This window comes from Carassius auratus, chromosome 17, assembly GCF_003368295.1.
Source record: "Carassius auratus strain Wakin chromosome 17, ASM336829v1, whole genome shotgun sequence".
Lineage (NCBI taxonomy): Eukaryota > Metazoa > Chordata > Actinopteri > Cypriniformes > Cyprinidae > Carassius > Carassius auratus.
Genome location: NC_039259.1, coordinates 19,619,267 through 19,634,786, shown reverse-complemented (window position 1 = coordinate 19,634,786; position 15,520 = coordinate 19,619,267). Strand labels below are relative to the sequence as shown.

General features: G+C 37.4%; 1 protein-coding gene across 3 annotated transcripts in view; it reads right to left on the bottom strand.

Moving 5' to 3' along the window:
• mdga2a (MAM domain containing glycosylphosphatidylinositol anchor 2a) overlaps positions 1 to 15,520 on the bottom strand; it is a 142,206-nt gene that overhangs the window by 20,004 nt on the left and 106,682 nt on the right. The window lies entirely within an intron of this gene.

The following is a 15,520-nucleotide window of genomic DNA, read 5'->3' as shown; positions in this document are numbered from 1 at the left end:
AAGAACTGAAAACGCATCTGCTTTTTTCATGTGGTTCAGTGTGCACAGCTCCAGGGACCTTCTGTTTCTTCCAACACAGCACTCAAATCTTAACACATCCTTGAGCAAGACACTCTAAACCTTGTTGAAGCCAATACTGAAGCATACAGCCCTCACACTGAAGGAGAGTGTGAAGAGCAAGGAGCTTAGAGAGCACACACAGGCTGACAAAACAACCTTGAAGAACCAACCAGCTTTGACAAAATGCTTCAACTTTGGTGCCGGTGATATAATACCCAACTCAAATCTGTGCAATTTGAAAAATAACCTATTGTGATCAAAGAAAGTGACCTTGGCTGACTGTATACATGAGAAACGTGCAAATTAACATTTTAACTGTTATATGGCATGATGAAAGGAATAGTTCACTACAGCAGTTTTTTACTTTGTATTTTCTTTCATTATTGCTCGGTCTCAAATTGTTCCAAACCTTTATCATTTTCTGACTTCTGTAGGACTCAAAAAGGAAATGTTAGGCAGAATGTTTTTCCATTTAACAAAAGTGTGTACTGACCAAGAGGCCAAAAAAGGTAAACTCATACACGACAGTTGAGTTTGAAGTTAATATGATTTCTTTTTTTTTCTGAAAGGAATTAATAGTTTTATTCAGTAAAGATGCATTACATTATCTAAAGTCACAGTAAAGGCATTTATAATCATAAAAAAAAAAATATTGAACTGTATCTGAATATCATGTCCACTAAAATTACACACTGGAATTATGGCTGCAGAAAATTTGACTTTGCCATCACAGAAATAAATACAATATATCGGCAATTTTAAATATCGATATCGGCCGATAAGTTTTTCTGCTTGGCCGACGTGTTCGAGGCGGGACTTTTATTTTGACGGCGCTGAGAGCGGCTGTGCCTGAACACACAGTACTCACACTCTCTCTTGTTCGTCGTCGTCATTACCAGTTCTGTCTAATACAGATAGAAGTCAGTCTAATAATCAGATGTATGTATGTAATGTATACAGAAAGTATTATAACAATTTATTTTATATTAGGCATATTAGTAATAGAAAAGCAAACATTATAATACTTTCTCGTTTGCCGTCAGCATTAAGAAAATACACATTTATATAATTTAAACAAATCTTTGAATGACTAATGAACATTTAATTTTACAAACCTCACAAACTCAGTCGAATCCAGCTGTGAGATCTTGTGAAGTGTGAATGTGTAACCAGCATGATCGCGTGTTCTCTGTGTGACAGTCGGTCTGTGTTAATTGAATGCTTTAAACTTTAAACTCCTGATTTTAAATAATGCTGTGCTTTATGCATTTGCCCAAAGCCATATTCATATCATTTTAATTGTGTGCTATATGTGAAATCAGGGTTACCCTGGCTTTATTTGAAAAATATGATTCCCAGTGCACACAAACTTCACAGAAAACTGATTGCCCTGTTGGTTGCAGTGTTTACTTTTTTATATTATAATTTTAGTAAACATTTGTGAAAAATACTGTAATCTAAAGTACATTATGTTTATTTTACACAATTATATCGGCCTTATATTGGCTATCAAACCCCCCAACCCAACTTGCGATATTCACGCGTAATTGGACGCTTGTACATTTGGAGTTCATACGCTTCATTCGCGTGTGAAATTAACTTCACAACAGACACAAATTCGCGTCATGGGGGGGCTTCTGCCAGTTGAGTTCATTCAGCATTTTCAACCACCATTTTTATTCAGATAATTTTCTAAATATAACTGTTGTCATGTCATGAAATGTAGTTTTAAAAGTATTTAATGCGACAATGTAGTTTTATTTAAAAATGTGTTTCGCCGTTTTTCGGAGGTTGTCTATTCGCGTCTTTGCATTGACTTTTTTAACATTGAAATCACTCGCGCTAGACACTCTATTTGCGTCTGGTGTGATTGCACCATAGGAGTTGGATAGTGTTCTGTTTATTGTGCAGTAACTTTAGGCCTAATATACAGTTACAGAGATTTGCACTAATGGCCAGGTTTCCCTTTGTTTCTTTTTAAAAAGTTTAAATTTGTTTGTCTTAATTTTGTACTTGAATTTTATTTTCAATATTAATGTTTATATGTTTTTATTTCTATGCATATCATATGGCAGGCTGCAATCTATTGAGTTCAAATAAATAAAAAAATATTTAAATACTTATAATGTTTTTATTCTTCAATCAGTTAATATAAACATCTTATATATTAAAGATGTTATAGGACGTAATAGCGTTATAGAACATAAAAAATAACCTCACAGTTACTTTGCTGAGTAACTAATTAATTTTACAATGTGGTAACTGAGTTACTAACTCAATTACATTTTGGGAGAAGTAATTTGTAACTGTAACTAATTACTTTTTTCAAGTAAGATGACAACACTGTTGACCGCTAATTTAAATTGTAGTAATATTCCATAATATTACTGTATTAATGTCTTTTTGATCAAATAAATGCAGTGGTGATTGAGACTTAAGGGTGAGTACATAATGACAGAATTTTTTTAACTCACGCCTACAGTATTGGCAAAGCAGCACAGCATATGAAACTTCTCTTCAGGCCAGTAATCTATTCTGTGAGGATACACATCAGGGTTCATCACAACGCTACTCTGAGACACATGTGTGCCAACAGCAAAAGGAAAACGCAAAGTTTCACAATCATCAGAGGCTCTGCGCCAAAGGCTTTCTCTGGGGTCACTCGCGAGAGAATCATTATTGTATTTTTATAAAGTAATTTTCATCTTCTACTCATTAACATAGCTTAAGAATTCCAAATACAGTGCTCGAGTTTCCCTCCTGGATTCTCTGTAAACCATCTGTGCTCTGAACCGCATATATTTTCCCCTTTCGGTAAATCCGGGGTCTGTTGCAGTTTGGCAATGAATTCTGATTACGAATCAAACCGAGCACAATTACACCACTTGCATTTGACCACACAGCATAATTTAAGGCATTTTTGGCTATTCTGCATTAGACACAAACCTGACATTTCCCTTCCTCTGAACATGACCTTTATTCAAATACCATCATCAGAGAGAGGAATACAGGCCTCTTCTTTTGAACCCAGAAACAGAGAAACATTATCCTCAAAACACAAGGTTAATTAAAAAAAAACCCCACATGCATCTGTTTGACTTAACCTTTCAAGAGGAACTGCCCCACTAATCCAGTGGTGAATACAGAAACAAAATGCACTTACGATATTGGCACAGAAATGCATAGTCAGACCGAATGAGAATCTACAAGATCTTCTACAGCACTGTTACATCAGCACTCACCATCGCTGTTCTTATGAATAAAGGAAAGGTCAAATAATCTCTCTAGCGGCACTGGGACTTGCTGGTTACACAAGGTGTGTGCTACACTAGCTAAAAAACAGCTGTCTTTGGGATTCAAATATAACACAAAGTAAAAACATCCCAATTCACCTGCTCTCGACGAAAGTACTTTTGCCTCATTTGTTCTACCTTTTTTTGTTCTGCATTGTAATATATGTTGCCGGTCGGAGGGAAAATGGCTTGTTGCTATGGCAACTGGGCTCACTTCTCATTCATGACATCGTTCAGCAAATCTTGTTGTATAAAGACGAGCAGAAAAAGAGTTGGGGATGAAGGGAGGATGGGGCGGTTGATATGAAGAGAACAAGACATTCTGCCTTTATGCAAATTCTAACCTGAACACCTTTTTGTGCACTGAGATACATCAACTCCACATGGGAGAAAGGAAATTATATTTTGTGTAAATAAGAACCTCATTAGTATTTGATCGAAGATATCTAAGGAAAAAAATGGGCTGATTTGCAATGCAAAACATGGCAATTAATGCAAATTATGATGATTTTGTTCACAGAGCATACTTGGGGGCAACCTAAGGAAAGTTAATAAAAGAACTCTTTGCAAGTGTTAATATACTAAGTTTATGAAATCAAATTATTTGAATAGCCAACTTAATTATGAACAAGGTCGAAGGTGAAGATGTGCTGATCTCAAACAGAAGGCTTCCTGAATAAAACCAAAACTTTCCTCATAGCAGGTTCATCTGGACAGGTTTAAAAGGTGAAGCAGTGCTGATCTATGAACATCTCATATTTATGATGCATATGCATATTTAAGTACTTCCACCCTGCAGCACTAAAACCTTGGCTTATATCTATCCACGAGTCACATGCACAGCAAATACTAAACATCATCTATTCTATGTCTCCATTGGGAAATATGCTATAGCACGCTAAAGCATTGTCAACTCTTTTTCAAGTAAAGTGGAAGTGACAGCCACGAATGGTGACCCATACTCAGAATTCGTGCTCTGATTTTAACCCATTGAAAGTGCACACACACAGCAGTGAACACACACACATACACACCATGAACACACACCCGGAGCAGTGGGCAGCCATTTATGCTGCGGCACCCGGGGAGCAGTTGAGGGTTTGTAGCCTTGCTCAAGGGCACCTCAGTCGTGGTGTTGGGGTGGAAAGAGCGCTGTACATTCACTCCCCCCACTTACACTCGAACGCGCAACCTTTGGATTACAAGTCAGAATCTCTGACTATTAGGCCATGACTTCCCCCCAAAAAAATTATTGTGAGTTATGAGCAACACAGGATGACTAAATATAGACTAACCCCATCTATAAATGCAGTCAAATGATGCAAATGGCATTTCATCGATGCTCCCAATGTGCATTAAAAGGAAAAATTCACCCAAAAATGAAGATATGCTGAAAATGTACTCACCCTCAGGCCATTCAAATCTTTTTTTTTTTTTGTCATCTGACCAGATCTTGAAAATGTAGCATAACATAATCTCACACATGAATCCTCTGCAGTGAATAAGAGTAGTCAGAATCAGACATCAAAAAGCTGATAAGAAAACGTCATAATAATCTACAGTAATCTACTCCAGTCCATCTATTAATATCTTGTGAAGTAAAAAGTGTTGTGCTTTTAAGAAATGAATTTGTCATTAAGGCATTTTGATATTTGACGTTGTTTCTGGTCAAAATAGGATTCTAAAAAATGTCCATCTCCTGTTTTCCTCTCACATCAAAATCCACCAACATATTTGTTAAAAACTGTTTTCGCTTGTAAACATGCTTGATCTGTGCATATTTCTCTCCTGATTCAGACAAGATGACTTTTCCACTGAAGAAAGCAATATTCAGACTAGGGGACACATATTTTATGGAAGCCCATTTCCGCCACTGAATAAAGAAAGATAATTGCAAATTTTATCTCACAATCTTAGATATAAACTCACAATTCTGAGAAACAAAGCAGAATTGTGATATATATAAACTATATAAAACAGAATCGTGAGATTGCATGATATTAACAAAATTGATGGATTGGAGTCATGTGGTTTACTTGTGGATTATTGTGATGTTTTGTGATGTCGTTTGTAGGATCGAACCACTGGCGAGAAAGTGTATTGCTAAATTTCTCCAAATATTTTCAGATGATGAAACAAACTCATCTACATCTCGGATAACCTTTAGGATGATTAAATATTCAGCAAATTTTCATTGTTGGGTGAACTAATCCTTCAGTTTGTGTCCACTGCATTTCTGATGCAGTTTAGAGCCATGATACAACAAATCCCCTGTTGACATTTGCTTTAGTTTCTTTCTTTTTTAACAGCAGAGAATGAAAAATGGTCGTTTACTTGAGTTCTAACAAAAAAAAAAAAAAGTGAGTTCTAACTCAAAAAAAAGAGTGAGGGATTGGAAGCTGCAATAACAAATTATATGCACATACACGCATACCTGCGCAGGCAAAATATGAATCGCTTTCATCAGTGTAACCGCTCCAGCGTGCCCCCGGTAATAAGACTTCACACAAGACTTATTTTGTCATAATGCACACTAATAGCAAAGAGATTCGTTTGTAAATAAGGTTTTCTGCTAACGTTAGCCCACGCATAGGCCCAAGGACATTGTACCTTTAGATGCTTCATCCGGTGTAATGTAAATGGCATATTTCCAGAGAACAGCCATGCGTCGATGTCGTGCAAGTCTTTGAATTAACCCGCAGGCCAGCTTGATGACTGCTGAGTGCTGTTTGCTACAGTACTAACACAAATCCTTTGCTACAATGGAGAATAATATCTTCTTGTTATGGTACTGCAAATATAAAACTGTATCATATAGCACAAACAATTCATAGTGTGAAAAGGTGGCCTACTGTCATTTATGTCACAGATTGAAAGAGAAACACATCAGCAATGTTTGTGTTTCCGTGTGAATGTGCATGCATGGAAGTGCAGAAGTGTGTCCTTGAATCTTCACTTTGTGTGAGGACCTTGATGTTTTATAAACATGCAAACAGTGTATGGGTGCATTTCGGTATCCGAATCAGTTGCATTTTCTCCAAGGACGCCAAATATAACAAATATAGCCAAAATATAACAAATATTACAAAATATGTGACTGAATAATGCAGAATTTTTTTCATTTCTTGGAAGTAAAACTGTCCAAACAAGAGCAAGGTTTCAGAAGGCAGCAATGTTTCTTTTGCCTTCATTGAGATCCAACTGTGATCCCAAAGTGTACATGTGATGAGGGAATGCTGAGAAATAAACGAAAAGTCAAAGTTGCAACTGGCCGATTACCATGTTAATGTCTCTCTATCATATCAACCAAAATGAATGTAATTAATTAACAGATTAAATGTAAACAACTGAAAATACTGAAAATCAGACTCTTTCTACTTGCAAAAATATATTTAAATGGTTTTAAATAGCCTAAGGGCCAGTTTTACTAAACAAGGCAAATTAGCGCGAGAGAGCAATACCAAAAAAAGCGAATTGAAAAAGAGGTGAATTACTAACTGTGGCGAGTGGGGCGGGGCCGAGAGGCGTGGGAACGAGGAGTGAGGCCAGGTGTAGTGATTGGAGATGAGCTACACCTGAGCCCCACCGCTAGTATCGAGTCCCACGTAGGAGATGGAAGGATATAAAACTGGAGCGACGACCGTGAAGGACGAGAGAGGACCAGGCCTGGGACGTTATTTTATGTTTGCTTTTTATTTATGCGCACCAGTCGTCCGTGAGGGGCTGGTGCGCCGTTTTGTATTTACTTTTGAATATTAAAACGTTTTTGATTGTGCGCCGGTTCCCGCCTCCTTCTTCCCGATGAATATGGAGATTTGTATATTGTTACAGTGGCATAAAATAACGTCCCAGGCCTGGTCCTCTCTCGTCCTTCACGGTCGTCACTCCAGTTTTATATCCTTCCATCTCCTACGTGGGACTCGATACTAGCGGTGGGGCTCAGGTGTAGATCATCTCCAATCACTACACCTGGCCTCACTCCTCGTTCCCACGCCTCTCGGCCCCGCCCCACTCGCCACACTAACAATGCGCAAATTGAAGAACACAGACGCAAGATCTCATTTACATATTGACCAATGCAATGTAACAAGTGCAGCGCAAATTAGTGTAGTCACTTATAAAGAAATAAAAAAGCCACAGCACATTAAAAAGAACTGGAGGACAAAAAAATTAAGGTTTGCTAGAAGTTTAGCTGGTATTGCATGACTCCTAGTTGAGGGTTCCAAGTCATCTTTTATTTCCTGAAGCAAATTACAAATAACATGTCTTGGCAAATGATATGTTCGGATAATGTGTTCTTCGGGCATTCAAAATAAATTAATACATAGGAAACAGAGGAAAAATCCTCTCCCTTCTATCACTTGCGCTCTGTTCTCTGCGGTGCCTCTCCTAGCAACAATAATTGCAGCCATTTCAAGTGCAAAATAGTTTTAGACATGCTTTTTGGGGGTGTTAAATAGCGATGCAAATGCCAGTAATTTGATGAGCGCAAACGTTGGTAAAACACGTTGGGTGACTCATTTGAATTCTCTCCTCCCATAAATTTTGTGTCTGAAAACTCCCCAAAAATGCTGATTCAATAAGGTCAAGCACAAAAATAACTGTGTCCATGCCTTTTCAGCGCGTAGTCTTTTCTGCACATCTTTAATAAAACTGGCGTAAGCTGTTAGTAAAACTGTGTCATGCTTTCTGGTCTCTGAGGGAAGTCATGGCCTAATGGTTAGCGAGTCGGACTCCCAATTGAAAGGTTGTGAGTTCGAGTCTCTGGCCGGCAGGAATTGTAGGTGGGGGGAGTGCATGTACAGTTCTCCTTCAATACCACTTAGTTGCCCTTGAGCAAGGCATTGAACCCCCAACTGCTCCCCGGGCGCCGCAGCATAAATGGCTGCCCACTGCTCCGGGTGTGTGTTCACAATGTGTGTGTGTGTGTTCACTGCTCTGTGTGTGTGCACTTCGGATGGGTTAAATGCAGAGCACGATTTCTGAGTATGGGTCACCATACTTGGCTGAATGTCACGTCACTTTGTCACTTTTGTTTCCCTGAGTCTCCACTAGTGGTCTCACTTCCCCATAGGCACCTCACCGTAGGCACTACAATTCCCACAAAGCCTTGTCCCTTCATCACAGTAATTGCACTCCTGTTAATTGCACTCAGGTGTCTTCACTTGATAGTCATTACCCTGCCTATATTAACTGGTCTTTTCTGTTTGTTTGCATGGAGTCCTTTCTTTCCGTCACCCAGTTTCCTCGCCTTCCGAGTTCCTCGTCTTCCGAGTTCCTGTTTCCGTTCCTGTTCCTTCCCTGTTTGTTTATTTGTTGGATGGATTTATGGTTTTGACCCTGGCTTGTTGATTTCTGATTTGGATTACCCATTAAAACCCACACTGCGATTGAATCTCTTGTCTCCTGTGTTTCCCTGGGTCTCCGATCGTAACAAACTGGCCCAAAGTCTTTTATGCTCAACAAAGCTGCATTCATTTGATTAAAAATACAGTAAAATCATGTGTAATATTGTTACTCAATAATTTTTGTATCAATGAATCTTCAATGTATTATCGATATAAAAAAACAGTTGTGTTGATTAATATGCTTCTGGAAACTAGCACTTGGTAAAAATATATTGATGTCTTGATTTTAATCAATTCTCTTTTTTACAAAACGAAATTGATTCTTAAACCTGTAATAGGTAACTTTTTGTAAAAATGTGTATATATATATATATATTTTTTTTTTTACATATTTGTTAAACCTGTCATTATGTCCTGACAGTAGAATATGAGACAGATAATCTGTGAAAAAATCAAGCTCCTCTGGCTCATTCGTTTTGATTCATTTAATCCATCCTTGCTGAATACAAGTAAATAAAAGAAAACAAAAATCTTACTGACCCCAAATATTTAAATTGGTAGCATACGTAAATTCTATAAACTAGTATGTTCATATAATCATACAGCAACATTATATTATTACTTCCTTATTGATAGTGTAACATACTGTAAAAGGTGTAAAAATTTCAAAGACAAGCGCCTGCTACTGATCATTATATGTTTGAGAATGAATGAGACAGACGTTATGCTATCAGAGAGGGAATTACGAGGGGTGAACCGTACGGGATTTAAGACCAGAGGGGAAAAGAGGAAGTCATGTGGGGGAAGAGATCTGATAAGTGCGCCCTGCTGAGTTCACTACTGAAGCAGCACTATGTGAGTGTGTTTGAAGGGATTGAAGACGGGGGGCGGCCGTGACTCTGAGATTCCAGACTCTGTCAGACTCCGTGAATAGAACAGAACAGAACAGAACAGAATCATTATGTGTCATCACACAACCAGTGGAATTTATTTCCACAACTTTACACAATACAAGATATTTTGAAGAATGTTTTTGTAAAGGAAATTTAACAGAAAGCAAAACATTCAATATTCTCCGACTTCGACTGTAAAGCCAATAAATCTTTTCAAATATGTTATTTTGTGTTAATATTGCTACTAGAGTTGTTTAGTTAATATAACTACACAGTAATCTACTTTCCAAGGTGTTAGTAACCATGCAAACTTATGCTGCTCCGGTGCACAAGACAACATTGCTTTCAAATTTCACTGATTAAAATCCTTGAGTGCCCTGTAAAATCAGCCAATCAGAATAGTTTTCAGTTTTGTTGGCACAACGCATCAGCCACTATTTGAATGAATGAATTTGTAAAAGTATTCACATAAAGCAGTCAATTCCTCACTTTTTATAGGCAGTCCATCCCTGAACTCCTTTGATCAAACTACATAATAAACTTATCACATAATGTTTTATATATTTAAAAAAGCCGTCCTTTAGGGGCAGGGGTTATTATTTATAATTAAATATTTACATGAAAAAAATATCTGCTTGGCATCAAGTTAACCTTGAAACAATTTTGCAAAACATTTTCATGTTTACATTGATTTTAACATTTAATAGTTACATGACATGCAACTAAACATAATATATTTAAAAAATTTTAAGCAAGTTTTACTTTTTAAATTAAATAAAAACTATTATTTGTTGAAATCATTTATTTTAATTGTACAATTTTATGAATTATTCTCACAAAAACCCTGTATTTCCCTCATGAAACCACATTAAAATGGTGCAGTGGTACATACTTTAACAATGGAAAAAACCTAAGTACTTACTTAAAAACAAAAGTAGTGTAGGTATATTAAAAACTCTAAAGTTAGAGTGAGCAAGTAACGTGGAACAAAATCCCAGAAGCAGCCCGAGGTAAAAGGCTTCATCTCAACACTACATGGAAAGTATGATCAATAGAGAGATTCTCACAATGCTGTTGAAACATTGCAGAGATATGATGACACACTTACAGCGTGAATGCAATTCAAACATGCTACAAGAAGTTCTTGGGGGTAAAATGGGGGGCTGAGGGTCACTTGTCATCACACAGGTGCTTCGTGGCTCCATTTTACATTGGACACAGATTGATGATTGTGATAATCATTTACTTGTAATAAGAAAGCAGTTGTAATTTCAAAAGAGATGAACTCTGTGAAACCTTGAGTATGAAATGGAATATATTCTTGAACCGATAAAAAACAAAAACAAAAAACAATAGCAAGGCTTTGGAAAGGAGAAACAATATGAGTATTTTTCACACCAAACATCTCGTATGCTTCACACTTTTAGGAGCCAAATTTGGTTTATGTCTTCTATCAGGAATTCAGAGGAATTCGATTTCTATAATGTGGATTTGGAAGCTTTATGTGCAAATGTCTTTACCACGCCTGGAAAACTAAACAATGCAGCAGTTTTTCTCCTCTAGCCTGGGAGCTAAAGATAGTGCTAAAACAGTATAATTAAAGACACTTAATTCCCATTAAAGTAAACTCTGAAATCCCTTTAATTAAAGATGAATCATTATAGAAACGTGCTATATAACATCCTCTAAACATAAGGCTGAAGCAACTGCTGAAGCAGCACTGCAGAGGTGTAACCTTATATGTCATCTAAGTTAGGTTGACTTTTACAACAGCGTGTTAAGTGCCATAAGCACAGAAAAAATGTTAAGAGGGCTTGTTAAACTTGAAGTACGTAGGCTGTGTAGTGAAAAATAAGGTCATAGAAACATTAGGGCTGTTCATAACTATGGCTGCATGCTGGCCTTTACTGCTGCTGTGAGACCTGTGCTCTAGTGACTTTAATAATCCTTGAGGATCTGGCCGAATATCAGAGAATTTCTATACAGAATCTATGATTATGCAGAGATCTTCATCTATCCCAGCTACACTGCAACAAAAAATGCACAAATGGACTAACTAAAGGAAATACTGAAACCTGTAATCCTTGTTTACACAGTACTGTAATAATATCAGGTTCAATTAAGAATTTCACTGCACGGAAACATCTTATAATAAATGCATCCTTATTACTACTACCTTATTTATTTAATATATTAATATTATTATAATATTATTCATATTATAGCTATATTACATCATTGCTAATGGTTACATTTAACAGTGTTGTCACATTACTTGTGGTTTCAAAGGTTGACTTTAACTGCGCATTAGATGAATTTAAACTAAATGCAAAAATCAGCAAAATTGATAATATTGAAAAATATAATAAAATAAACTATAATATTGGCTGATTTATTCACACTGCTAAATACATGTTGTCCCATAACATACAAGGGCTGACTACTTACCTGTCAATCATTCACCATGCTAAAATAAGGGTGTAAACATGACAGTCTTTAAAACAAGTAAAAATAAATAAATAAAAGTTAAAAACATGAAAACAACTTGCTTTTTAACACCAGGTTATAAAACAGGAAAGAGAGCTTGCATATACATGCAAAAGACTTCACGGTCTCTAGTTTGCTTGACATCAACATGCAGTGACTAAAACAGCAAGCGTTCCACTAAACGTTAGTGAGGAGATTACATTTTATTTTGAAAACAATATTTTGAAGCAGTAATGTGCATTTATCAAGATGCATTAACACACTGACACAGCAGTCAAGTGACCACAGAAGATCTTCCTACCAGGTTTAAACAAAGCCAATGCTTTGATTCTTACTGAATCTTTTCCTTTGGCAAATATGTTTCTCCACAATAATTTTAAACAGAACGAAAGGAAATAACAAGCAATCAGTCTGAAAGCATGTTACCAACCAAGCAACGCACATTTAAGAATCCCATTCGCAGGTTACACTGTTCAACATTTTTTACTAGAAATTACATAAAAGGAAAAAATTATATTCAAAATCATTGTTTTTATTACTCAGTCCGCACACACAGCCTCAAAGGATTTTAATATAGTATGTGAAGGCTATAAAAAGCAAGGGTAAGCAATCTTATTCCTAGGGGATCCATAAATGCGCCAGACCCCCGCAGTGAAATTGCCTGTCCCAGGGTTAGGCACTGAAGCGCTGCCTAATATGCTTGGCTGGCAGTGTCTCCGTTAGCTTGCACGCACTCCAAACCCTCTCATTTAGGATTGTCAGGCTAAGACTTCCCATGCCCGTCGCATCCTGGAAATGTCACTAGCCAAAGCGGCGATGAGCCCACAGAGCATTGCCCCGGCGCTCGCGTCGACAGGTGACCGGGCGAGACAACATGATGTATGAGCACGTAGGGGAAAAGTGGCATGTTAAACAGAACAAATAAAGTGCAGAACAACAGTTGGCCAACAAAAAAGGATGCGCTGAGGCCGTGTAGAGAGAGAATGTAAGGAATTAGCAAAGAGGCCAGACTCCTCCATCATGATCAGAACAGATGAGTCAATCACCACCCACTGCCGGCACAAAACACAGCTCCACACCCACACGTGCACGCAGGCACACAGAAGCACAGAACGGACGCCCCCGCAATCGCTTCACACACCTAACCTCTGTTCGCTAGGGTCCCATCCTTGATTTCTCCTGTAAAGCTTATCTTATTACAGCAGCTTCGTCCCACCGGACACAGCTGTTAATTAGTTTTCTGCCCCTTCTCTTGTTTTTGACTCTCTCTCTTTCTCTTTGCAGTGCCAGGTGTGCTTTCAGTTGGGAAGTCATCAAGGATAGTACAAGGCGTCCTCTCTATAGTGCAAATGACACGCATGCTGTTATTTCTCTTTTAGAGTTAATGAATTAAATGGTGTCTGCTGATAGAGGTAAATATGAAATGTGACAGATGCTGGGAAATAATGATCATCTGTATTAAAAGGGATAGAGCCTTTTTCTTTTTAGCCTGTGATGTGCATCTTTTGAAAAACAGTCCGCTTTTTGCTACATGCTTCAAATGATTTATTAGCAAAAATAATGGAGGACATCAATAGCAACATTTCGTGGACATTATGTGAGGCATGGATTTGATTATTTTTTGTTTCTTCAGTCTATCCACTAGATCATTACACTCCAGAGGACACATGCAGATGGGTAGTTGGCATGCTGTGGTGTGACATGCTATTTTGCATCTACAGCCACTTTAAACACCATTTTGCTGATTCTTTTATAATCATTATACATGTAGCATTTATAAACCCAATATAAATATATAGAATCCATGAAATATATTTGTAGTTTTAAAAAGTGATTTGTCACACTGAAGGGCCCATTAAAATGAGCTAGTAAAGAAAAGAAATTGTGACCAGTTTCCAGTTCTTAGTTACACCACCATTCAAAACTGTGGGGTCAGTTAAACTGATCAGTTAAGACAAAAGAATACTGAAAAAAGATAGCATGCTTTAACTACAAAAATGTTAAAATGATGATAAAATGAAAATGTTGTCATTACATACCCACCCTCATGTTGTTCCAAACCCAATGTTTTTGATGAAATCCGAGAGCTTTCTCACCCTGCTTAGACAGCAATGCAACTACCACAAACAGCATTTTCATCTTTGAAGGTCTCACATGTTAAGAACGAGCACCAAATCAGCATATTAGAATGATTTCTGAAGGTTCACGTGACACTGAAGACTCTGATGTACAGTAATGGCTGCTGAAAATTTAACACAACAAATCAATTATTTTAAAACATGACAAAACATTACTAACTTTATAAACCATAAGTACCATAAAAGCAGTCATATGGCCTCAGAAGACTTGCAATAAAATCCATGAGTTTAAAAATAGTATTAAATTATGTGGATTAAATAGTGCATTATTGTGTCTTTATGGAGCTAGCTTTTAGTCAGTAACTGTCAATGTATAAAAAGAGTAATGTACAAACAATTCTTCAAACATTTCTATTTTTGTGTTCCTGGAAAAAAAATGACAGAATTCGGGTTGGCAGTAACATTTGGGTACATTTTTTTTCATGAACTATGCCTTTAGCCTAAAATGATGCCATTAAAATAGGTTCATGGACATATCTTGTATCCACTGCCTAGAAACCATTATTACTCATGTGCAAACACAAAATTCATCTGAAGTTCAACAATCCCTTAAGCATTAAAAGCAGAGTGCTAAGACTAGTAAACGCTACTAATAATGCAATCCCAGAACACAAGCAAGGCAGAGACCTTGATGGAAATGGCAAAAAGCCTGAGAGAATGAGAGGGAGAGAAGAATGAATGGATATGGCGAAAAAACAACAACAGTAGTATGGCATGGCGAAACGTGCTACGTTTACTTTGAATTGACTTTGAGCACCAGTAGGCAGCCACTAGCAAAGGCGAATCTGACAAGGAATAAATCACCCCACATGATGTCATTATACATGGCTGTGGACGCTGCCATTCCAGCTGAGCAGAGGAAGTGTGAAGGAGAGGGTGACAGAACAGTGCGATGATGACTCGTAATTGACAACCACACTGCTCTGCGTGACCACACGCGTCAAGGCAGAACAGTACAGCACATCGCAGAGCACTAAAGCTCTTGGTCAAATATTAGCCCGACTCAATAAACAGAACGTATCTGTTTCACTGACATGAACTACGTAAACAGTAATTATAGATGTCTCTCATGAATCCTAATAATGTTCCTTGACTTATCCTATATGTGTAGGATGTTGACAGTTGAACTTGTTCTAACTCAATACTAATTTAGCACTTGTAATAAGCAGTTGTGCACACCATTCTGCACACAGGCCAAATGTACCATTAACATGGATACTACACTAAAACAATACAAATGCGAAGAGTCTATAAACAATTACATATTGTCATGAGCACAGCCCTTCTCCCACAGTCTTTCA